The 24129-nt window shown below is 40.7% G+C and overlaps 1 pseudogene; it reads right to left on the bottom strand.

The window, feature by feature from the left end:
• Positions 1-23482, bottom strand: LOC124973847 (KH domain-containing, RNA-binding, signal transduction-associated protein 1-like; annotated as a pseudogene).
• Between the last annotated feature and the right edge of the window lie 647 nt (positions 23483-24129).

Here is a 24129-nt window from a genome sequence, read left to right as displayed (position 1 = left end):
CTTTGCTCATAACTGATATTTTCCCCTCCTGTTTGTTTTTAACAACGTCCATATGGGTGCTCTCTGTATGCTCCCTTCACTGGCCTAGCTGGAGGGGCCTTCAGTGATGGCCTGGTCCCATTCCAGTCATCTTGGCCATAAGCTTCATAAGAATCTTGAACCTCCCCATGTCCATAGTCATAATATTCTGAGGCCCCTTGGCTCTGGCTGTAATAGCCTTCGTAGCCTTCATAACTCTGTTCTGCATATGTATCATCATATCCATATTCTTCATCTGTTTCTGGTGCAGGGGGTGGAGGCAAAGCTGTTCTCTGGATGCCTGCTGTCCCATGATCTTGGTGCTGGAGCACTCCTCACAGTAAGTGGGGGTGGCACTCCTCAGGCACAGTGGCACCTCTGGTGATGGAACCTCTCACTAGGATACCAGCACCAAAGCTCCCCAAGGTGGTCCAACACCAAAGGCCCTAGGAGCAGGTGGAGGTGGAGGTGCAGCACCCCAGCCTCTCACTGGCACCCCATGTCCACAAGGGCTCAGGTACTCCATTCAAGTGGGACAGCTCTAGAAATTGCTCCTGGCAGATATCATCCATCATATCTGGTAGTAAAAATTTCTTCACTTCTTCCATGACATGGACCATAAGAGCATAAGCCTCACATGGGGGTCCAAAGATTTGAATGAAGACATGCAGATCCATATTCACGTGGGCATGCCTTGGGTCTCCACCTTTGGGAAACTCTTCTTCCTTGACTTTGTCCCTAATTGAGCCCTTTCCCAACACAGAGATCTTTGCACAGTTTCTTCCTGCAGTCTTTCGATCATATTTCCTTGTGGTCCAAGAATCTTCCCCACAAAATTGAACTTTGGGTACTGCTTGACAGGTATCAGCACCAACTCTTTCAGCTTCATGTTCTTATTAGAAAATAAATCCAAGTAATTCTCATCATCATCCTTTTTGGAATCCCTTTCTGAATCTTCTCAATTTCTGCCATCAGAAGCTGCATGGCATGAGTGAAGGACGGGTCCAGCGAGTCCTTCTCAGTCATGGTTCGGGCAAGTACTTGTTTTCCAGCTCCATCTTGACCTTGGCCATGGCCGAGGGTGGCAACAGTGGTGGCGGCTGCATGACTGGTGAGGCCTGGGCGCCTCCTCAGAATCCCCGTGACAGGTGAGGCAGCGGTGGCTACCAAGACAGAGCTTGACGCGCCAAGGGTTGGGCACCTGAGGGTCCATTGAGCAGCTGCAGCCAGAGGACCGGGTCATGCGCACAGCAGGATCTTCCAGGCGCTGCGTTAGGGAGGATGTGTGAGCGAGAGAGCAAAGGAGGAAGTGACACAGCAGAGGTCCCAGCGGCGGTTGGCAGGGGTAGGAGAGCGGGAGAGACAGCGAAGGAAACTGACCAAATGACCCAGAGAAAGAGCACTGGAAATGACCAAAGCTTTATTTTTTGATTTGGAGGAATAGAGGTAGGAGGGATGCTTGTTTTTAAGACTCAGAGATAGACTTAGAATTTGGACCAGAATTCATTTGGGTTTCTACCCATTTCCCCTCCAATGCTCATGCTGCTTTACTAATAAATATGCAATGTTTTTACTGTTGTTTAATTAGATTTTCCAAAATCTCTCCAAAAATAGAACATTTCTTCAGCATTGCTCTGCTTGAAATTCTGCTAAATACTGTGCATAGACAAAAAAAGATGTGCCCTGATCTTTATTATAATATTTATTTTTTTCTTTATTTAAGTGCTAAGAAAAATCAAACTTAAAATTTTTCAAGTACTGACAAAGGGCCACAAAGTAATTTTTTAAACCCAAATATATACCATTGGAATTTATTTGGGCCCTTATATCCCTCCATCAACATTAATGATTGATTCATCCTTCTATTCTAAGCAGTCATAAATATAGTGCAGCCTAAATCCACCATTAAATTCATCTATTCTGTCTCAGTTGTTAAAAAAATTATTCACTTTCCAAAAAGATCCAGCTGGATCATGTGGCATACCTGCAATCACTATCAACTCATTAATCATTGCTGAGCATTGCACTTAAAATGGTTGAGATTTAAATAGTCATGTGAAAATTTATCTGGGTGAAGCTTGGGTTCTTTCTGTAGTTCAAGACCTTCTTTCCTATGGAATGAAGCTTTCTTATGTGTTTATTTTTAAGTCATTTCCTAACTGAACCCACACATCTGCCCTCCGTCTGTAAAGGAAAACCCACAACAGGGGCATCTTCCAAGAGCTACAAGAAAGGCAGAACAGACAATGGCCAATATTTGGACTCTGGTGTTTATGCAGAGCCCAGATGTTTGGCTCTCCCTTATTCTCTCTGCTACTTCTGTCCCTCTCAGGCATCATGACTCTCATGTAGGGTTCTTGTGGCTACCACTGGCTGATTTTAATTAGTGTGTGGTACTGAGCATCATTACCATGTTGGTGGTGTTTAATTTCAGTGTACTCAAATACCATGAGCTGAAGTCACAGCTCATGACAGTCACAGGGAAGCTATCCTTGAACTAAGCAGGGAGATAATTAGAACAGGCCGGAGTACAGATTGTTTGTGCTGGCCTCTCCTGTACTCTGGCCCAGCCAGACTCTTTTGGTGTCATGTCATTCTTTCTTTGTCTTATTCATTTTCTCTCTAGTAATGGTTCCTTTGAAGCAGGTACCTAACAAGGATGACAATGTTATGAGCAAGAAAAAATAGCAAGTATAAATGCAAAATGTTTGTCCTGAGAAGGTGCCCCTGGTGGGCTTAACATCATGGTGGAATAAAAACAGAATGAATTTCCCAGAGTGGTAGTGAATGTGCCTTTATGGCTCACCCCACAAGAAGGAAAACAGAACTTTCATTGCATTGTACTAAGGAAAGACAAGAGAGATGCAAATAGTAGTTAACCCAAAATCAATGATAGATATCTTTTGAATTCACTTTAGCAAAAAGTGACCAGACATACATTGGTGACACTCTGCCACCTACACTAACCACCCCTGCCAGAGGCAGAAGTAAAGTACAAGGAGTTTTGGTTGGTAAACAAAAAAAATTACTTTTTGTACCCATGACTCCTATAATAACATTTTCTAGGCCCCAGCCTTCCCCTGATTTTTAATAAGACGAATTGATTTTCCAAACCATATGGAGGCACCCAGTCTGCTTCCATGCTTGAGTAGTTTTAGGTAGAAGTAAGTCCTAAGAAAAAAAATCAACCAAACATAGTGATAGAGAAGAAATAAGGGGAGAGAATGACCAAGAAAGGCCTCTGTGAAAAGGTTAAATTTAAAATGAAGCATGAAAAATGAGGAGCATACAGGCTTAGAGCCAGAGAAGGAAAGAAAACAGCAGGTGCAAATCTCCTGGGTTGGAAAAGATCAAGGAGTGTTCTAGAAACTGTCAGAAGGCCAGGGGGGACTGAGGAATAGTGACAAGGGGAACAGGAACATGGAATAAGGATGGAAAGTTAGAAGATGGTCAGGAGCCAGAACCCACGTGATGTTTAAGGCAGGGTAAGAAGTGTTTCCTAAGCAGAGTTGGAAGTCATTCAGAGATTTTAGCAGTGGAAAGACATGAATCAATTGTGTCTTATTTTGCTTCACGAAGATCAGTCTCGGTACTATCCAGTCAATGGTTTGAGGGAGTGGCATGGGAGGACAGAGTGGCTGCAGGGACATTGGTTAGATAGCCACTGCAGGAACCTGGCAGCAGATAATGATGACTTAGGTTAGGATGCTTGCAAGAGGAGATGGTAACAGTTGGAGGTACACTGTGGATATAGAATCAACCTGATTTTTCTCATAGTCTGGATTTTGGGAATGATAGAAAGGCCAGAAATTAAGACTAAATAAGAAACCAAGTTTCTACCCTGACCCATGAGTGGGTAGTGATGCTTTTTAGCTATGAGGTTAAGACAGGAGGAATGACATTGCATGGGGAAGAAAGAGCTTAGGAGCAGGAGAAAATCAAGAGTTCATAGGCATCCAAACACAGATTCCAAAGAGGCATCTTGTTAAAATTATCATGTATAGTCCATTACATAGTGAGCTGTGTGAATCTGCACAGAGATAAGAGGTCAGTGGATGAAGTTATAAATGCAGGAGCTTCCCAATAGCAAGGGTATGTAAAGTCACTAAGCTGGTTGAGCTCAATAAGGGAGGGAGTGGGATAGGTGCAAAAGGTGGATGGAGGAGGAGTCTCACCTTCATAATCAGAAGGAAAGGTGAGTCAAGGCAGGGCCCCAATCCAGTGTGAACAGAACTGAAAAGGTCATGGCCAAGGAGAATGTGCCTCAAACTCCAGCATCTAGTGTATACCTGGGAGGCCACCAGGTCCTTGAGAGGACTGAGCAAAATAACACATAGCAAAACATTTTAGGAAATACCACTTATCATTGAGTATGTGATAGAATTTCTGCCTTATTCCCTTATCTTTTACTGATTTGTGAATTTTGTGCTTTTCCTCTCCCTATAAGGCATGTTCCTAAGTTCAAAGCTAACATTTGGCTCATTGATACTTCTCTGGCTCCTAGAACCAGTGTTTTGAATGTCTGACAGAGCAGCTGTTATTTTGCCACATTCAGGAGGATAACTCCCAGTGCCTCCTTCCCATTGATTTCAGATAGACCATTGTTCCATCCTTGATGCTGCTGGCAGTTTCACATTTGCAGGGCAAATATCTGAACTGTAATCCTGATGAAAGTCCACAGCAGAATATCCTTTTCTCAGATCAATATGGACAGAAGAGGTGCTACTCTCTTAAGGATGGATTTTTCTACCTTAGCTGTGGCAAGAAAATTCAAAACTATACCCAAGAGTTCGAGTACTCACTTGGTTAAAAGAAAAGAAAGAGTTTACTGAAACTCTTTCAGAGATCTGCACTTCCCAATATTCTGTGAGGGGAACATCCATAAGACACAATCAGAACAAAGAACAAAATCTGACCTTCCTATCATTCCCAAACTCCAGTCTATGAGAAAAATCAGGTTGATTCTATATCCACAGTGTACCTCCAACTGTTACCATCTCCTCTTGCAAGCATCTTAACCTAAGGAATTTTTTGTTCAATCAGAACAAAGTAAATGTTACTAAAATTTTTCATGGGAAGAAAAATGAATTTGACTTTTCCCTCTATCAGGTTGGTCTTACCTTTTTTTTTCAAAGATTTTTCTTTGCTTCTCTATTGTTAAGACCAAATATGACCTCAAGAATAAAACCATGAAAGATACTCTCACTGAATTTAGAAGTCCGCCCTTTCTTCTTACAGACTAGACTTCATTCTCTACTTAACTAATTTTCAGGAAATCTGAGACAAGAAAATATTAATCTATATTGTAAATGGTAAAAACACAACATTTTTTAGTAGACTGTACCCACAAAACATACTTTGGCACGATGCACAAAACCCTACCCACTCTCCATCAAAAATAAAACCCAGGACAGTAGCCAGTATAGGAAAGGGCTTGAGTTAGAACTGTAAGTGATGTTAGCAGGTCATATATGAAATCTCTTCAGATATTATAATCAAAGAGAATTGGGTTCTAATTCTGACTTACTGACTATAAATAGGAGTGGATGATGATATATAATGGGGTTGGGGGGTGAGGTGAGAGAAAAATGGAGGAACTTTAGATTTACATAGAGGGAAATGAAAGTGGGTATGAAAATATTGGAATGAGACAGACATCATTACCCTATGTACATGTATGATTACACAAATGGAATGAATCCACATCATGCACAATCATAGAAACAAAAAGATGTACCCCATTGGTGTACAATGAATCAAAATGCAGACTGTAAAAATTTAAAAAAATAGAACTTTGGGCAAATTGTTCTCTATGTCCATTTATTTCCTCTTAGAGATGGAGTGATACCTTGCATGGTGGTTGTGAAGTTTGGACACAAAGTGCAAAAGAGCTGGCACTTGGCATGGCAAAGAGATAAAACACCAATGCCTAATTCCTCTCTGCTGTGCCTATAAGAACTCAGAAAACAGAACTACAGTAATAGCAACAGGTAATATTTCTAAGCTCAAGTCATATGTCAAGAATTACTGTCATTAAAATTAGAACATTTTCTTAAATTTTCTCAGTAGAAAGTGATGGAACTGGAATTCAGACTCAGGCATTTGGGTCCCAGAATTCTTGCTCTTCCTTGCTATGTGGCACTGCCTCATAGGTATAGAGAAAAAAAATATAAGGAAAACAGAATACTTGGGTTTCAGTTTTTGTTTCTCACAAATTCAGTTATATGGTCATGGGAAAATCATCTGATTTCCTTGACCCTCAGTTTTCTCAATTTCAAATGGAGACATTGGACATTATTGGATGTCTCAGTTCTTGTTTCTCCCTTAATTCTCTGGTCTTGTGATGTTATACTTGTTTGACTCAGCTGAAGGCATCCAGCTTTTCAAAACTGGTGAATCCTATGTATGATTGGACAGAAACTGTGAAAGTCGGTTATATAAACCAAGGTTTCAAACATCATAAGTGGGCTAAAAACAAATAAAACAAAATAAACCACTATTTCTACCTTGAACTCTATGAAAGAAAACAGTATTTTTCAGAAGTAATAATGAAGAATTCTATATGCCTTCTCCATCTCATTGTCTTGATAGAGTCTTCCCTATCCAGACATTAAATATTCTATATAATAAATACTAAGAGAAAATAAATGGGTCTGAGAAGGTAAGGGCAGACCCAGAAACCAGTAGAAGCCACAATCACAGCCCACTATAGTGACTGACAGTCATTACAGAGTCACAGTACCTGTGGGCACACAGGGCCCACACTGCCTAGAAAACACAGCTGTCATGTTGTAAAACCAGGGACAGAAGTCAAGGGTCTAAGGCTGGAAAGCAGATCTTTGCTTCTGACTTTCTGTTTCATGGAATCAAGTATGAATCAAAGAGCAGATTTTCTTGATCTATCATGATTAAGCATCAGATTTTCAGATGTAGAATGATGGTGTCTCCTCTTCAACACTAATGATTAAGTGCCATCCAAAATGGCTGACAGAAAGCCCTGTCATGACTTCAGTCTAAATTGTTGAAGCATCAGAATTGTATGGTGCTTTTATTATCTTATGGAATGCATACCCCTTGGGTACTCCTTTGAGTTCAACTAAAATGACAGTTTAATTCTCAGTAAATGAGTGCTAATTAAAATGCTGGGGGAAAGACTCATAATTGAATAATGAGAATAATGCAGCATACATTTGTTTAAAAGTTCCTATAAACTGTATCAAAAAATGGTCTCAAGGAGCTCAGAGGCAAAACCAATGCACTGCAGAGCCTTTAATACTCAGTGTGTGTGAGCATTAAATCTGCCTAAATCTGCCTCTGGAGTAGGGATTCAGTTTTAAAGCTACTGCAGGAGTTTGATTCTTACCTCCACATTTATCTCTTGCAAAATGCTTTCGAGCATGTTCCTCACTCCTAGATTTTGTGATGTGTCAGCTGGAGTAGAACCCATGGTCTTGAAATCCTTTTCTGACTTATTCTTGGACAGGTAGCTGTGATCCACTTGATCAGTGGATTCAAGTCTCTAGAATGCAGCAGCAGCCTTTGACATAGTAATGCTTTCATGAAACCACAAAACTAGACAGGGCCAAGATTAGAAGTCTTTGGAAGGAAGCAAATGTGGATGAGTGGAAAGAGCTCTGAATTCCAATCCTAACCTTGCCAGTAATTCTAGCACTCTATGTAAATAATTTACCCCAGATTCTCATATTTAGTTAAACTTGTTTGGAAGATGAAATGAGATAATACATCTAAAAGCAACTTGAAAAGGAAAAAGAAATGATATAAATGAAATAAAACTCTGAAAATCAGTTTACTCTTGTATAAATAGACAGGTCTCAGATTTACTTTCCTAATTCATATCACAGTAGAATCAATACATTTTAACAAGGCAGGACTGTAATGGGCAGGCTCATTACCATTGTATATTATTAGGAAACTCTGTATTATCCTAAAGTATAAAATGTAACCTTAATCTCATGATGCTCAATTTATATATTTGCCCCCACACTCTGCTGTTGGGATAAGTGGATTAACTTTCATGCTTCTCAGTTTCTAATTTTCCTTTACCTTTTCCATCCCAGTGATTGTTCATTTCAAAGACTTTAGGATTGTATGAATTCAACCTATTCACAGAGTTTCTGTCCTGTCCTTAAAGATCTATGGGAAAAATAAATTCTATAACCTCCTTCTATGCCTAACAACTTTTTACAGTGAGTAAATTCTGTACAATCTGAATTCCTTGATTGTGAAAAAAATGTCCCCAGGGCCACCCATTGAGAGGCCTCCTTACACTTCCTAATTCAACACAGTTTAGAGACTTGACAGCTCCAGCACAGCTGCTTAGACACCACCTTATGAATATGGAAAGACAATCTTATACTTACAAATGAAACCAATATAGCAATTATGGTCTGTGGTTAATCAAACCTCTATTCACTTCCCTCTGCTTTGAGAACCTTCATCAAGAAAACGTGTTGCTAATCAAACTTAGCAATAAGGACTTGGTTCCCTTAAAAAATGATTGCCTAGAGGGCGCTTGCTTAGAAGATCCAGGCTGGGCTTTTTCTTTAGCTTCTAATTTCATTTCCTGTAAAAATCCAAGCTCATCATTCAGTTAAAGGAAGATTGGAAAGTTGACCACACATTCCTTATTTAAACAAGTTAGAGTTTACACACACACACACAAATGAACATACACACACACAAACACACACACACACACACACACACACACACACTCAAACCAGGTCTTTTCTTTGACTTGCTTTTGCAATTGCTTCTTGGAAAACATCCAAGCTTAGGCCAAGGAAATGCATAAAAGAGAAGCTGATGACTTTCCAAGCATCTGGTGAATTCACAACTTTCATTGAGCCTTACATAATGTATCATCAATATTCATTCTTTCATACACAACCATCTTAGTCATTCCCACCTCCCCCAGGAAACATGATCAAGAGAAAACATAAAGGGCATTATATTGCAAATTCTGGATGGAGAATGCACAGGGATAAAAATTCACCTCCTGGCTTAGTAACTGATTTTCAGAGTGACCTTAAAAGATCACTTAAAACAACATATGTCATGGATTCCAAAGTTACCAAATGGAGAGAAATACTTCATGACACAAGAAACTTACCCCTACAAATAGCTTAGGGCATTTTGTAAGCTTCCTAGATTGTCAGATCCCAAATAGATTAGTCAAAAACCTCTTTGTAGGATTTAGGCTTTAATTTCCTTCAGCAGGTAGTGGGCAAGTGGTCTACATTTCCCATTTCTGGCAAAAATTTTACCAGAAATTTACCAAAATAAAAAGCAAGTGGAAGAAAGGACCTGGTTTGAGTGTGTGTGTGTGTGTGTGTGTGTGTGTGTGTTTGTGTGTGTGTATGTTCATTTGTTTGTGTGTGTGTGTGTGTAAACTCTAACTTGTTTAAATAAGGAATGTGTGAGGAAAGAATTTAGGTAGATATGGTAGAACCCAGGTGTGTGGAAATTGGTTTCTGGCCTTAGTAATCAAATATGTTAACCTCTGAGCTACAATATTTATTTTGGAAAAACACCATACTACATCATGGATACAGAATATAGGTTATTTCATATAATGTTCACATTTAATTTTTTTAAGCCAAATAACATTGCTTTTGCTCCTTTCTCAGGTTTTTTCATGCAATAAATTTGATCAGAGAATGATGTGTTTCCTTTTTTCACACTCTGTATTTTGTCTGTTTCACACCCAGCTATCACAGGGACAATTTTGTTCATTATATTTTCTTATTTTCTGATGTGATCTTGATGCTTTGGTATTTGAGGGCCTTCAATACCCAGAGTCATACTGTTCCTCCCAAGACTAGTTCTGAAAGATAGTAAATAACTTACTTGGGAGCATGTCTCTCAGACTCAAGCCAACCATATCCTTATCTAACCCTTACATATTAAGTCAGAATTTCCTTACCTGAAATCATCCCAAGACCAGGTGCCAGCATTTAGAGACCATCCCTGTAGTAAAAAGGCCCCCAAATTATTCTAACTAGCCAATCATAAACTTCTGCCCTGACTTGCCTTCTCCCTGAAAACACCTTAAAGTCTTTGGTCCATGCCTTCCCTTACCACATTCTGCCCTCTGACCAACACTGGCATGCCCCCTGGGAAGTGTAAGTGAAACAAATTGTCTTTCCATGGCATTAGTTTCTATGTCACCACCTAGTCACCTCCATCAATTGACATCCACAGGTTCAGATGAGACCTGTGTCTATCTTCTGTCTAGTTGGATAAGGTGTTAATATCTTCTGATAGAGCATAAGAAATAGCAACAGATAATTGTCCTCTCTCTGAGATTTTCCTTTCTTTCTTTAATTTATTTGTTTATTTTTGGGACCAGGGATTGAACCCAGGAACACTTAACCACTGAACCACACATCCCCAGACCTTTTTATATTTTATTTAGTGACAGGGTCTCACTGAGTTGCTTAGAACCTCGCTAAATTGCAGAGGCTGACTTTGAACTCACGATCCTCCTGCCTCAACCTTCTGAGCTGTTGGGATCACAGGCATGCACCACCATGCCCAACACCCTCTGAGATTTTTAATCCCCACTCAGCTCTGAACTTCTTGAGGTAACTGGGCAATACTGAACTCTGAATCCCTGGCACAACTTAGAGTACATGTGAGATTCAGATTAAACTAACTATATAAGCTCATAAATAAGAAAATTGATCAAGTAATATTTTCCATTAGTGTGATGGTGGCAGTAGGACAGTCAGGGCTATTCAAAATATGGTCCAGAATCATCTAAGGACTTGTTGGAATATAAGGACTTGAGGCTTGAATCCCAGTCTCTTGACCAGGCCCAGGAACTTGAAATTTAAACAAATGGGCACTTTAGATAAGAGAACCTCCATTTCACTTTGTTTTTGTTGTTTTGCTTTTGTCTCAAAAGCAACATTCTTGACTTCCGTGGTTCTCCTCAGTCAACATGAAGCAAATGATGATTCTAAGAAGTGAGGAATTCATGCCAAAGACTTAACATTCATACTTGCTCTGAGCACCTATATTTCTGATATTCCAAAAACTTATCAGTTATGCCATCACCTGGGGTGAACACTTGGTGCTCAATCCATCTCTATGTCAGATACACAAAGTCAGTTCATCATACATCTGCTTTGCCATCTGATCAACATGATTGATTTATTAAGATTTTCCAGCAAGGAGACGAATTAACCTTTGAATCAAGTGGAGTGTGTGCATGTGCACTTGCACGTGCCCAAAGGATGTGTTCTCACATGCATGTGTGTTTCAATGTTTTGGTTCTCTTTTGTTTTTTCTTTATTCAATTCACTCCCTCATTTGCAACTAGTTGAGTGTGACTTCTTAATGGTATGGGTTACACATGCTCCTCAGTCAACTTGTCATCTTATGCCCTTATCTTCTTCTCAGAACATTTGTAGGAGACATCTACCTGCTTCAGCTACATGTTATAGAAAGGTTCTTAGGAAAAACTTATGAATTTTTATTTTCTTCCATGAGTAACACCCACAAAATTACCTTCTAATGAATATTCAGGAATGTGTTGCTGGGGAGCACCAGGACCTGCTTTGTGAAGGAGCACTCCTCTGATAATAACTGATGTGAGTCAAAGTTTCATCTAAGCCTTCAGTGAAGTTTCCCATTCACCCTTCTTTTTCAGAACTGACATTTCTGGCATTTCTGTCAATATTGTCCTCACAGCTCCTGTGAGAGGACTAAAACTCCTCAAGGGTAGTGAGTGATGGCATATTTTCTTTCTTTCCCTGTCATCTCACCCATTAATTTTCCTAAGCACATCAGGAAAAACCCAAGACAGATACTTTTATGAAGGTGACAGTTCAGCCTGTGGTTGAGTAAATAGCTAAAGCTCAGTCTCTCAGTGCTCAAAAATCCAGAGTTCACTGAGTGCCACTGGCAAATTTGGTGGAAACTTAGCTTTCCCAGAACAACCTCTGGGCCTCGGGGAAATTCACATGGTCTCTTTGAAGGGCAGAGGTTCCCTTTTTATGGTGTCAATTATGTCTCCCCTTGGCTTCATGGCCTACATTTGGGCTGCCCTGGAATTCATTAATCTCCCTTTGTTGGCCACCATTATCATGACCCTATCCTCTTCTAGGAGACTCCTGAAGCCACAGTTACATTGGTCTTCATAGGATCTGGCCTACTTCAAAGTTTCCATGCTATAAGTTCTGAGCATAAATGAAAGAAAATACATAGAAGAAGAGTTCTTCTCTCTGACAGTAAAATGGCTCCATGAAGTACAAATAAAATGGCTTTTTTTCAAGGTCTTTTATTGTGCCCTTGATGTGAACATTATATCATTTGATTTTATTTTTCAATTACTATCATGAAGTCATGTCCCTCAAAGCACAATTTAAATAAGAAAACACTTGCCACTGGTTCTCTTTAACTCTGGATCAGACAACAGTGTAAACGTGATCACATCCAAGCCCAGAGTCCTCTGCTCCGCTTGCCCCAGGGATTCTGGGCAGGAAGAGGGACTACCCCTCTCCTAGTGGTCCTCGCTCTAGGGCCAGCCATCAGAACTAGAGCTCCAGTCTGGACAACCACTGCTCCTCCTCCTATGAGATCCCAAGGAAGCAAGCCTCCAGCAGCCTTCTCAGCTCAGCCCAGGTGCTACAGATCAGTTTCCTTTCAGATCCTTTGTTAAGGGGGACTTAGCCAGATTCTGCTACAGAAATGAGAGTGAGTCCTCTACAGCTCTCCAGTGAAGTTTCCAAATAAATCACAGAAACTAAATTGGATATAGTGTCTCTCCCAGCTAGCCATAGGGAAATAGTGACTGCCAGCATGTGGCTCAGAGTGATTTTTCATAATATTCATGTCATGTTGCTTAAAGATGTGAAAAAAAAACAAACAGGTGTACTGGCTTCTGGTGTTTGACAAACCAGACTGCTATTGGATCATATTTGAACAGACAGCTGTATCTGGATGTGCTAGGGAAACCCTTCTCAGGCAATCAAAGAAGGTCAGCAAAAATTTGCCAGACTAGCTAAAAACTGGTGAGCACCTAATTCTTTGAAAATCTAGTGGCAAGCTATGCACAGAGTTGGTTCTTTCATAGACATGTTTGTTCATTCACCCATCCCTTATTCACTAGATATCCAACAACTATTTAATCAAGATCCATTATTGTTTGGATATGTGGTGTTCTCCAAAAGCTCTTGGGCTAATGCAGAGATGTCTGGAATTGAGATGATTGGATAATGAAAGCTACAACCTAATTAATCCATCCTAGTTTGAATGAAATAATGGGTGGTAACTGTGGGTATGTGGGGTGTGACCAGAGGATGTAGGTCACACGGGGCTCTGCTCTGGAAAGGTGTCTCTTCCATGAAGCCCCTTCCTCACTCTCTGCTTCCTGGTTGCCATGAGCTGAGCAGATTTCCTCCTCCACACCCTTTCCCCATGGTGTTCTGCCTCACCTTGTGCCCAGAGCAAAGGAGTCAGCCATCTATGGACTAAGAACTCTGGAACTACAAGCCTCCAAATCAATTTTCCCTCCTCAAAGTTGTTCTTGACAGGTATTTTGGTCATAGTGATGCAAAGTGTTAGTCATAGTGATGACTAACACAAGCTCTACTCTGTGCCTATCTCTGAGGTAGGTGATAGGCACACACCATCCTGGCCAGCACAAAACCTGTAGTGACCATGCCTATACATTCTCATGCATCAGTTAGAACTTTTCCTGAAAAACTTACAGAATGCAATTCTTGCTAATAAAACAAGATTTTCAATAATATTTATTTAGTTTTCATAGCTGAAAATTAATATGTAGAACAAATGAAGATTGTATACCCTGAATTCAAAGTCAAATAGAAGTTTCTGTCTAAACCAAGAATACAGCCAACATGATTTAATCTCTCTCTGATTTTCTCACTAATTATCACTACATGCCTTTGCAAGAGGAAGTCTATAAAACACTTGATTCCCATGACTAGAAAGAGTGTAAATCTGATTGGGCACAGAAGTAAAACTTGCAAACCAATCAATAAAGCACAGTCATATAAAAAGCAATAGTTTGCATTCTGTGTAATGTCTTAAGTCTGACAATAAGAAAAGCATCATCCTAATTCTGAATTAGCTGTCATGACAGTATCTTCCTTATCTCCATCCACACCTATTCCCACTGCACATAAGGCTGACCTCTTCTGCCCTGGGTGGCCACTGGAAGCCTTCCTAAAACTCACTGGCATGAAAAATTTAAGAGCTTGCTTAAACTGGTGGTTTAGAATTTATCACATCACAATCAACTAACTAGAAGAAAAGGAGAATAAGAAGCTTTTAACTTAAGCATGAGGCATGCAAGTTAATGTGGCAAGAAGAAGAATGGAGCTAGGCACGATGGCACACACCTGTAATGCCAACAGCTAGAGAGGCTGAGGCAGGAGGATCACAAGTTTGAGGGAGCCTCAGTAATTTAGCGCAGCTGTAAGCAACTCAGTGAGACCCTGTCTCAAAAGGAAAAATTAAAAAGGACTGGGGATGTAACTCAGTGGTTAAGCACCCCTGAGTTCAACCCCTGTTTCCAAAAGAAAAAAAAAATGAGGAACTGACATCAGGCACCCAGGATTCCTCAGTAGTTAATGTTCTTAACATGCTCAAGGTTTATCCTGCTTCTACCCCTTTACTTGATTGATGAAATACCTGAAATCCAAGAGAAGTTAACTTATAATAAAATAAATAGTCTATGCTGTATTTTGGATAGGCTTCTATCCACAAAGTTTTATCTAAATTTCTCTTATGTGTGAATGTTCAAATAGAATCTCATTTCAAAATAGCACTTCACTCTAAGGTGGCAGCTTGTATAGTTGGTTAAAATTTTTGACAGATGTTAAACCCTTTGATCTTCATAGTAACAGTGTGAAGCAAGTAGGCATCTTTTCCTTCCTTCGTTCCTTCCACAGTACCAGGGATTGAACTCATCAACCCTCTACCACTGAGCTTCATCTCTAGCCTTTTTTTAAATACTGTTTTGAGATGGGATCTCATTAAGTTGCCCATGCTGGCCTGGAACTAGTGATCGTCCTGCCTCAGTCTCCAGAGTAGCTGGGATCACAGGTGTGTGCCACGATGCTTGACTAATTTCATTATTTTTCATTTGTCATACCTTTTATACCATCAGTCAATGAGCATCTATTGATTATCTCCTTGTTTTGGAAACTGTGCTACACCATTATCATGCACGGTCCAATATGGGAGTCCTTAGTCATATGTGGCTACTGAAATCAAACTAAATAAAATTTAAATTCAGTTGTTTGGTTACACTAGTCACATTTTAAGTACTCACTTGTTGCTAAAGGCTAGCTTATTGAAGAAGATACAGAACATTTACATTTCCAAATGTTCAGATATATATTTCCATCTTTACTGAAAATTCTACCTGATAGTAGAATTATCTCATTGCTTGATTATAGAATCATTGCCAAAGGATGCAGATCTGAGTCTTATCCCCTTAGTACTCACTACCTCTCAGCTCAGAAAAGTCACTATCCTCCTTCTGCATCCTTACTTATACTACCAACTCTTTACATGCTGGATATGGGGCAAGAAAGATGAGGGCGGATGAGAGCATCTGCTTGTTCTGGTGCAGAAGATGCATAGCCACTGCTCCACACCTACCTGTTGAAAGATATCCTATAATTTTCCTTCTCCTGTCTGGCATTGTTTTTCTGTTCTGCCTTTAGTGAATCCCACTCATCTACACTCCTGGAACCAGTTAGGCAGGTGACTCTCTTTCTTTGTTTTCTATGATTTCTAAGAATTGCACATCTACAGTTGGTAACCCCCTCTAATATCCCACTACTGATTTAAAATTTCTGTATTTACTTGAAAACAGAAAAGGTTCCTATAAAGACATTCTGAATTTTTCCCCTTCTTTACCTCTACTTCTGTTTTTACTCTGTATTTCAGACGAGAGAGCCAAGCTTGGAGAATTCTTCCAAAGACCACAAGGCAATAAAAGTTTCATTTCTCAACAATGAGCTGCCTTGTCCTCATCTCCTATTATGCTCACCTCTGATGCCAGACTCCACAACAAAAGCTGTCTCTTGAAAGACATCCAACGTGTTTCCAGAGGAATGCTCATATCTTCCTGTCCACTAGGAAATTAGGTGCTGAGAAAGAATCATCTTTGGTCCTTCGGAGGTTTTGTAGAACTAAAACCTCTGGGGCTACATCCCCAGCCCATTTTATTTTTTTATTTGGAGACAGGATCTTGCTAAGATGCCCAGGCCGTCCTCAGACTTGGCATCCTCCTGACTCTGCCTCCCAAGTCACTGAGATCATGAGTGTGCCACCACATCTGAATACATCAGAGTTTTTGAATGTTTAAGTTTTTTTCAAAGCAGAAAGTAGGGAATCAAAATGTAGAGGAAGCATTTCTGTACCCCAGCAATAAAAAAACTGACAGAGCAACTTGAGTGGGTATGATCTAATCTAATGGTATGGGGCAAACCATAAAGACAACTGGAAGTTCTTAAAAGAATTAATGTTGCTCATGACAGAAATAACAAAGAAGTAAAATGATGAAGAGGTGATTCTGCAGGCCAATCAGAATAAGTTTAAAGAAGCCAGGAAAAGACCTTGGTAAGCCCAAAGGAAAATATGCTCTGTTGTCACCATATCAATGGCCTATCAAACACTTCACCAGATGCTGAACAATGGGAAAGTACTACAACCTTAGCCAAAAATAAAATTAAATAAAACAGAACAAAAAGGCCAACACAGTAAGTGGATGAAGTGATAGTTGTAATCCAATACAGCATTTCACTTTTTTTATTGTAAACAAATGGGATACATGTTGTTTCTCTGTTTGTACATGGAGTAAAGGCATACCATTTGTGTAATCATACATTTACATTGGGTAATGTTCTTTGATTCATTCTGTTATTTTTCCCTTCCCCCCACCCCTCCCACCCCTCTTTTCCCTCTATGCAGTCTTTCCTTCCTTCATTCGTGCCCCTGTCATACCCCCAATACAGCATTTCATTTTTAAAAATATTTCCAGGTGAGGACCATTTTCCCTGAGCTAGTCAGTGTTGATTGAACACCACCAGTACAGTCAGCAATGAAAGGGGAATGATAGGTGAATGGGTACACTTAAAGGTAAAGATGAATGACCCAAGCCTCAAAACAAGCTCTGGGTCCTGAAGGCTCCCAGCTGCCCAGCCCTACCCAGCTGCAGATGCTGAAAACCAACAAACATGGGGTTTTCTCTACCTATCCTTAGTGAATGAGAGCCTAAGGAATTCCACTGCCCTACAACCACCAACAGATAGGCCCCCAGGAGTCCTTCTGCCCTGGGTATACTTCCATCCTCCAAACTGGAGAATAACTCTTGTTCCCCATTTCTCCCCTGAGCTGGGTTCCTATTCTTCCCAGGTGATTTCACTGAAGACTAGTGTGGGGCTTCCAGGCAGAGATCTGACTGTAACACATGGAATCGCCAGCTGGGGAGCATTCCCACTGCCTTACAGACTTACTACAATACCCTCCTCCCAGTGAGACCCACTAAGGGGTCCTGTCTTGAACTCAATCTTCCAGACCCCCTCGATGTTCTGATTTGACTGTATTCCCACAGAGAATGTGTCCATTCTCTTAGGTCATGTCTAACCTGGGGTGGCCAGCTGATCACTGGGATTCTAGAGTTTCCCAATTATCAGTCAGTCATCAAAGATCCAAGATGTTATGCTATTATCAAACAATGAAAGCCTTTAAAGCCTTATAGTCTAAGGAAGGAAATTTATATTTTAGTTTAAATATAAGTAGAGAGTTTTGAGCAGAGGAGTGATATGATTTACCATGCCTTTGAAAAATGCTACTCTGGCCAGAGTGAAGAATGTATCTTGAAGTGATGAGGAGATGCAGAATCACAAGTTAGCAGGCCAAATGGTCAACACCTAGTGCTCAAGTAGTAGACCATGAGAGATATTGGTGACTTGAACTAGACAGGCAGTAGTGGAGAAAGAGAAATAGAAGGATAAGGGTATGTTTTGAAGGTAGAGTCCATTAACATTCTTAAATAGGCCACTAATACCTGTTCTACCAGGAGCACAACTATTTAGACTATAATACACAAAGTGGAGTTCAGTAAGTCATAACTGAGAATTTCTTGTTAAATTAGGACTCATTAGCATGACATGGTTATACATATGTAGATGCTGGAATTTTTCAAGGGCGGGGGTTCTTTTCAATATAAATATTCAATTGCCTAGCACAATTTCAGTGAAGTAAATTTCAGCAATAAGTTATTGCTGTGATATAGTAGCAAAAACTATAAATTATAGTAGTAAAAACTCTAAAAATTATTTTACCTCTAAATATAATTTTCCCCACTTTTTATTTTGTGGTGCTGGGGATCAAACCCAGGGCCTTGTGTTTGTGAGGCAAGTACTTGACCAACTGAGCTATATCCCCAGCCCTAATTTTCCCCATTTGAATGATAACTGCAACAACAGAAAGCCAATATACCAGCTCAATGCTGTATTTTTTTTCCAGCAGGATTTTGTGAAAGAATCAAAAGCATACTGTTTTGGGTCTACCAAACTTGGTTCCAAAAAAAAAAATCTTAACTATCTACTACAAATATATTTCTTAAGTTCTACAAATTGATAATTTCTCCACCCACTCCCATGGAAAAGAACCTTTAGTAAATAAAATAAGCTAAATAGACTGGAATATGTTTTGTTCAATATTTTCAATATCAAAATATGTTGGCAGGTGTAGCATCTATTAATGTTCTTACTTGAATTTATTCAACTATGCATACAGCTCAGTCAACACAGCCATTGCCTTCTGATGAAACAATGCAAGTTTTTCTCCATTCTTTACATGCAGAAAAAGCATTTTTACCACCTGTGAGTAACTTCAGTTCTGCACAAAATGGTTGTCTGGCCTATCCTGTGCCCCAAACCCTGTTTTTAATTTTGAATTATAAACCAATCTTAATTCTTTAACAATGCATTATACAATTTTATCAACTTGAAAAGATGAGTCAGGAAAGTCTAATAGTAGCAAACTTTGCAGTATACCAAAAGTGTGTATTAATATATTAGATACAGAAGCTCCCAAAAAAACCTGGGAGTGATTTAATAAGTACTCCTAGACATGTATGTGTCCACTAATCACAGCCCTCAAGTGTGAAGTTGATCACATAGATATAATAAAAAATTATCATCAAGTGGTATCCCCAAAGAAGACTGTAAGTCAGTACAAATTGTATAGACATTGTAGTCACACATGTGGAATTTCTTAAATCCTTTGACAATAACAGAAAGATCAGTAGAATAGAAGGAAAGGAACAAGGAGAGGGAGGAGGGAAGGGAAAGGGGAAGTGCTGGGACTGAATTGGGACAAATTAGATTCCATGCTTGTATAATTACTTCAAAATGAATCCTAATGTTAGGTATAACTAAAAAGAACCAAAAAATATAAAATAAATTTTTAAAATGGCAACAAGTGTTCTACATTTTTTGGATAATGATGTTGAATGTATGTATTCTTTAATAGGAAGTGATCATAGTCTCAGTGCTATTAAGTGTGGTCCTTTCTATTTCTAAAATTCTATTGTTTGATTATCTTGTACCATGTCACAACAAAATGGCATGGGATTTTCTAGATTTGTACTTTGAGACAGATGGCTCATAGGAATACAATGTCCTCACTAGACTAGGCTCAAAACTCTCCAGTGGACTCCAAAGTAACTTCAAAGTCAGGAACTACTCAGTTTCTGGTTTGGAAGCTGTACTGCTCTTATGGCACCTGAGAAGGGGTTTATACCACAGGAGCTTCCCAACTTGCTCCTGAAAAGGTCAACTTCAGGTTGTTGGAAGATGCTCTGCTAAAGTAGGAGAGGTGACAAAGCCTCTGCCAGCATCCATCACTGGACTCAAATCGCCCAAACCAGAAATCCAATATGTAATGACATCAACATTTTGAACTAAAAACTCCCCAAATCTCTGCAGGGAACCATAACATACCTAGCAGGGATGATGCCCAAGGTCTGTCTAGAGGCAGCAAGCACATGTCCCTTCAGCTCTACACCCTGGACAGTAGATTTTTTGTGCTTTTCAGGCAGATATCTAGTCAATTGATTTATTTCTTTATATTCTTCTTCCAATTGTCCTTTAGAGATAATGAATGCAACATTGCCCTTGAAATGCCTTTTTACATTCTTACTTTATTGAATTTTAGAATTACAATATGACACAAATTCTAAAAGGATTTGGCAGAGATCAGAGAAGAGGACTTTGGTGTTATGAGAAACAAATATACCTGTTTGTTAGTGAGGCAGGGGAAAGGGATTACACTGGTGTCACAAAACCCGAGTGTATTCATGCTGCCTCTTTCACCAACTGCATAACCCTGGGAAAATTCTCTAACCTTTCCATGCCTCAGTTGCCTCAGCTCCAAAATGAGCATAAACATTCCTCCCCAGCCTGTCTCACCAAATTGTTGAATTACTGAAATGGAATAATATTTTTGCAAATTTTATGTGCATTTCATGTAATTAAAAGTGTGAACAATCAATTATAAAATTAGGATACTTTAAATAAAGGGGAATAGATAAACTCTCCCAGTGAGCCTGAAAGTGAAATGTATCTGATTAATGTTCAGATTCAGGAAAATCAAAAGTCTAAGTTTGGTAGAAGGGAGACCAATCTAGTAGAGGAAGGAGATGGAGGTGGAGAGGCAAGGGGAAGTACTGGGGAACAAAGTCTCCCAAATGATGCTATGTCCATGCGCAAGTACACCACAATGAATCCTGCATTTACACATAATTATAATGCACTAATTAAAACAATAATAACACAAGGGAGGCCAATAGAGTAGAGCACGATGATAAGAAGGGGAAAAGAGGAGGGAAAGGGGAGGTTCTGGGGAATGAGATTTATCAAATTATGTTATGTGCATGAAAGCCTCATCCTCACACAGGAAGACACCCAAATGCTACAGATTAAGTTCACAAGAAAATGAATCCTAAACCAATAATGCTTTCATTTTTATTAACAACACTTGACACTAAGAAAATAATTTTAAAAATCTGGTGAACAAGACTTCCCTAAAACTCATTTTTTGCAAGTAAAGAGAACCAAAGTTTATGATTCAAAATGTATGTCCTTCTTCTCCAGCTCCTTGGGTGTTACACACAGATCCTGTGGAACTGTGTGTGTGTGTGTGTGTGTATGTGTGTGTCCCTCTTCCAATCTGTATTTTAGAACTTAACATAATATTCATACACATCTCTCTCATTTCTCAATTAACAAATACTATTTTTTACAACAACAAATAGAGGCTATTTGTGATAGTATTTCCTTTAATTGCGTATTTTTCAAACACGAGACTATTAAAGTAACTGTCCATGAAAGCAGTCATTCAATTTTCCTCCAAGTTGCCCCTTCATTCTGAAAGGGCCTCCCTCATCAAGCTCAATAGTATTTTTTGGTTGCTTGAGAACAAGCACTGGAGGACAAAAAAAATAAAAAATAAAGAAAAGGAAGAAGAAGAAACCTATTTTCCTATTTTCCAGATCAAAGTAATCCCTACTCCATTGCCATGGCTCCAGACATCTCTTTTTACTTTTCATTGACCAAACAAGGTTCTTCTCAGCTCCCTGATTTTTCACTCACCCAATGCCAGTTTTGATTTAGCTCACGCATCATCTCATTTAATCATCACAGAAATCTTATGAGGAAGAAACTCTCATTCCATTTTACAGAGAAGATGACTGAACCTTAGCACATTAAGTATTTTCACCCGTGGTTGCTGACCTAGTGTGTAGCTTAGTCCAAATTCAAACCTGGGCTATTCTGACTATAAAATCCATGCCTTAACCACTGTGCCTCTTTCCTCCCCCAGTGCTGTCCATTCATACACTAGCACCTTCATCTGGTCTCCACACTCTCCTTCCCACCAAGGCCTCAGCTCAATGGTCCTCTCCAGTCCTGAACTCATGCTTATCCAGTGGGGAACCCTGAGCCAGTGGCCAGCAGAGTAGTGGCTTCCTGCTGAGTCTCTCTTCACCTCCGAGGATGGTCTAGTTCAGGCTGGAAGTGGCTCTCTCTTGAGGGACTGGAATTTGGTGCTGACACAGCAGAGGTGCAGAGCAGAGTAGCTGGGACCAGCAGACAATCACACTCCTGTGGCAGGAGCCCAGGGGCGGGGTGCTCATGGGAGAGGTTTCTAGCATAGGTTGTGACCTGAGATGCTGTAGGAAGATGGTGGCCCTGGGTCCTGGGGAAGCTACGCAGGGGGAGAGGTTGTGGTCCCATGGGGAAGCCCAGCCTCAAGCCCCTGGGAGTAGGGGACCCCCCCCACCCAAGGGAGTGCCAAGGCCACCTCAGGATTTCTTCTGGGTCTGTGAGGGAAGCTCCCCAGCTCATTCTCAATGTAAAGAAATATATGTTGGAGTCCTCGTCTTCTGCCCCTTACTTAGCGGCCATTTGTGGAGAAAATTTCTTACCCCTACAGTCTTGTAAAATGGTCTCAATTAGAATTTTCCATTTAAACCTGGGCTGGATGATATAGGACTCTCTCTCTCTCTCTCTCTTTCATTCTTGTTACATTATCCCTGGGATATGGATATCCTTCAAAGACACGAAGTCAGACTAATAGGATGTCCACTGCAAGGACAAATATCTGCACACATATGTTCTGGAATGATCTCTGAATCTGAGAACAAGGCAGGCAGCCGACTGGCAATCATGCCCTTACTCTACACTATTACTCTTTGCAGACATTGCTAATTGATCACAGGACAACGTCCAGTGGGCTGGACCTTATCTCAACATAGGGTGATCGTATATTTGACAATGAACAGTGGGACACTTTCAAGAATGCCAACAGACGTGGCTAATAAGTATGTCTGAATCACAGTTATAAACAGAGGTTACTGAAGAGGACCAACCGCCTGGACTTTCCACATCAACATCTACTCCACCCCGTGTTACAGGTAGCCATTACCAATCACCCACAGATGGGCACATGAGAGCCATAAGTTTTGCTTCCCAGGTTTGGCTGAGTGTGGCTGTGAGGGACGACATGCCCTCTAAGGACACATGGCTCAGGCCACCTCTTCTTTCCAGGATGGAGTTCTCCTGGGATTGCCCTGAGGAGTGCGGGGGCCATCCTGCCCTGCAAGGAGTGACTTGCCCTTGGTTGTGCATTCCTGATTCTCCGTGATGGACATTTCCTGAGGAGGTCTGTGGGCCTTGCATCTCACAGGTTGTCTTCAGGAGGGGACTATTCACACCTCTGTCCCTGAACCCTGACTTTGGCAGTCCTTGCTGGTCCCTTGAAGGACAGGCAGGCGCTCCTCACCATGCCATGGGGCATGAGTTGGCGTGTAGTGATTTCCAGAAGGGGTCCCACTCAGGGTGGCAGGTGTCCTGGGTTTGGGCTCACGTTCTGACCCTGTTGCGATCATTGTGGTTACAGGGAGTTGGGGGCTGTGGGGCTTCCCCCACCCCTATCCCTCTCATCTGAGGATTCCCAGGGATGTCCACAGGTCACAATGAAGGGGGGGCAACAGACTTCCATTGTGTGGACGTGACCTTGGTGGACAGTCTCCACCTCCTCAATCCACAGATGGACAAACTGAGGCTCAGAGGGCTGCTCCTTACTGGAGGTCACTGGACCAACTTGAGTCCCAAACTCCAGGCTCCTGCCTCCTTCTTCTCTTTAATCCTATCTGAACCATCTGGGAAATGGGTACAAAGAAGGCTGGTTTTCTGAGTCAAGATAGCTTTCTGTGCTAAGGTGCTAAGGGGCTGGAATAAAGACTCAAAAGCCCGATCCTAGCATGAAGGGATAAAAATGAACATTTATCCATCTCCTACTGTATGCCAGGGTGGTTCTACACTGACTTAATACAAATGCTTCATTTGGGTACTGGGATGGAATGCAGGGGCACTTGACCACTGAGCCACCTCTGCAGCCCTATTTTGTACTTTATTTAGAGACAGGGTCTCACTGAGTTGCTTAGTGCCTCACTTTTGCCAAGGCTGGCTTTGAACCCGCAATCCTCCTACCTCAGCCTCCCAAAAAACTGGGATGACAGGCCATCACACCTGG

This window comes from Sciurus carolinensis, unplaced genomic scaffold (genome assembly GCF_902686445.1).
Source record: "Sciurus carolinensis unplaced genomic scaffold, mSciCar1.2, whole genome shotgun sequence".
Classification (NCBI taxonomy): domain Eukaryota; kingdom Metazoa; phylum Chordata; class Mammalia; order Rodentia; family Sciuridae; genus Sciurus; species Sciurus carolinensis.
The sequence above is the reverse complement of the archived record's forward strand: the minus strand, read 5'-3'. Positions and strand labels throughout refer to the sequence as shown.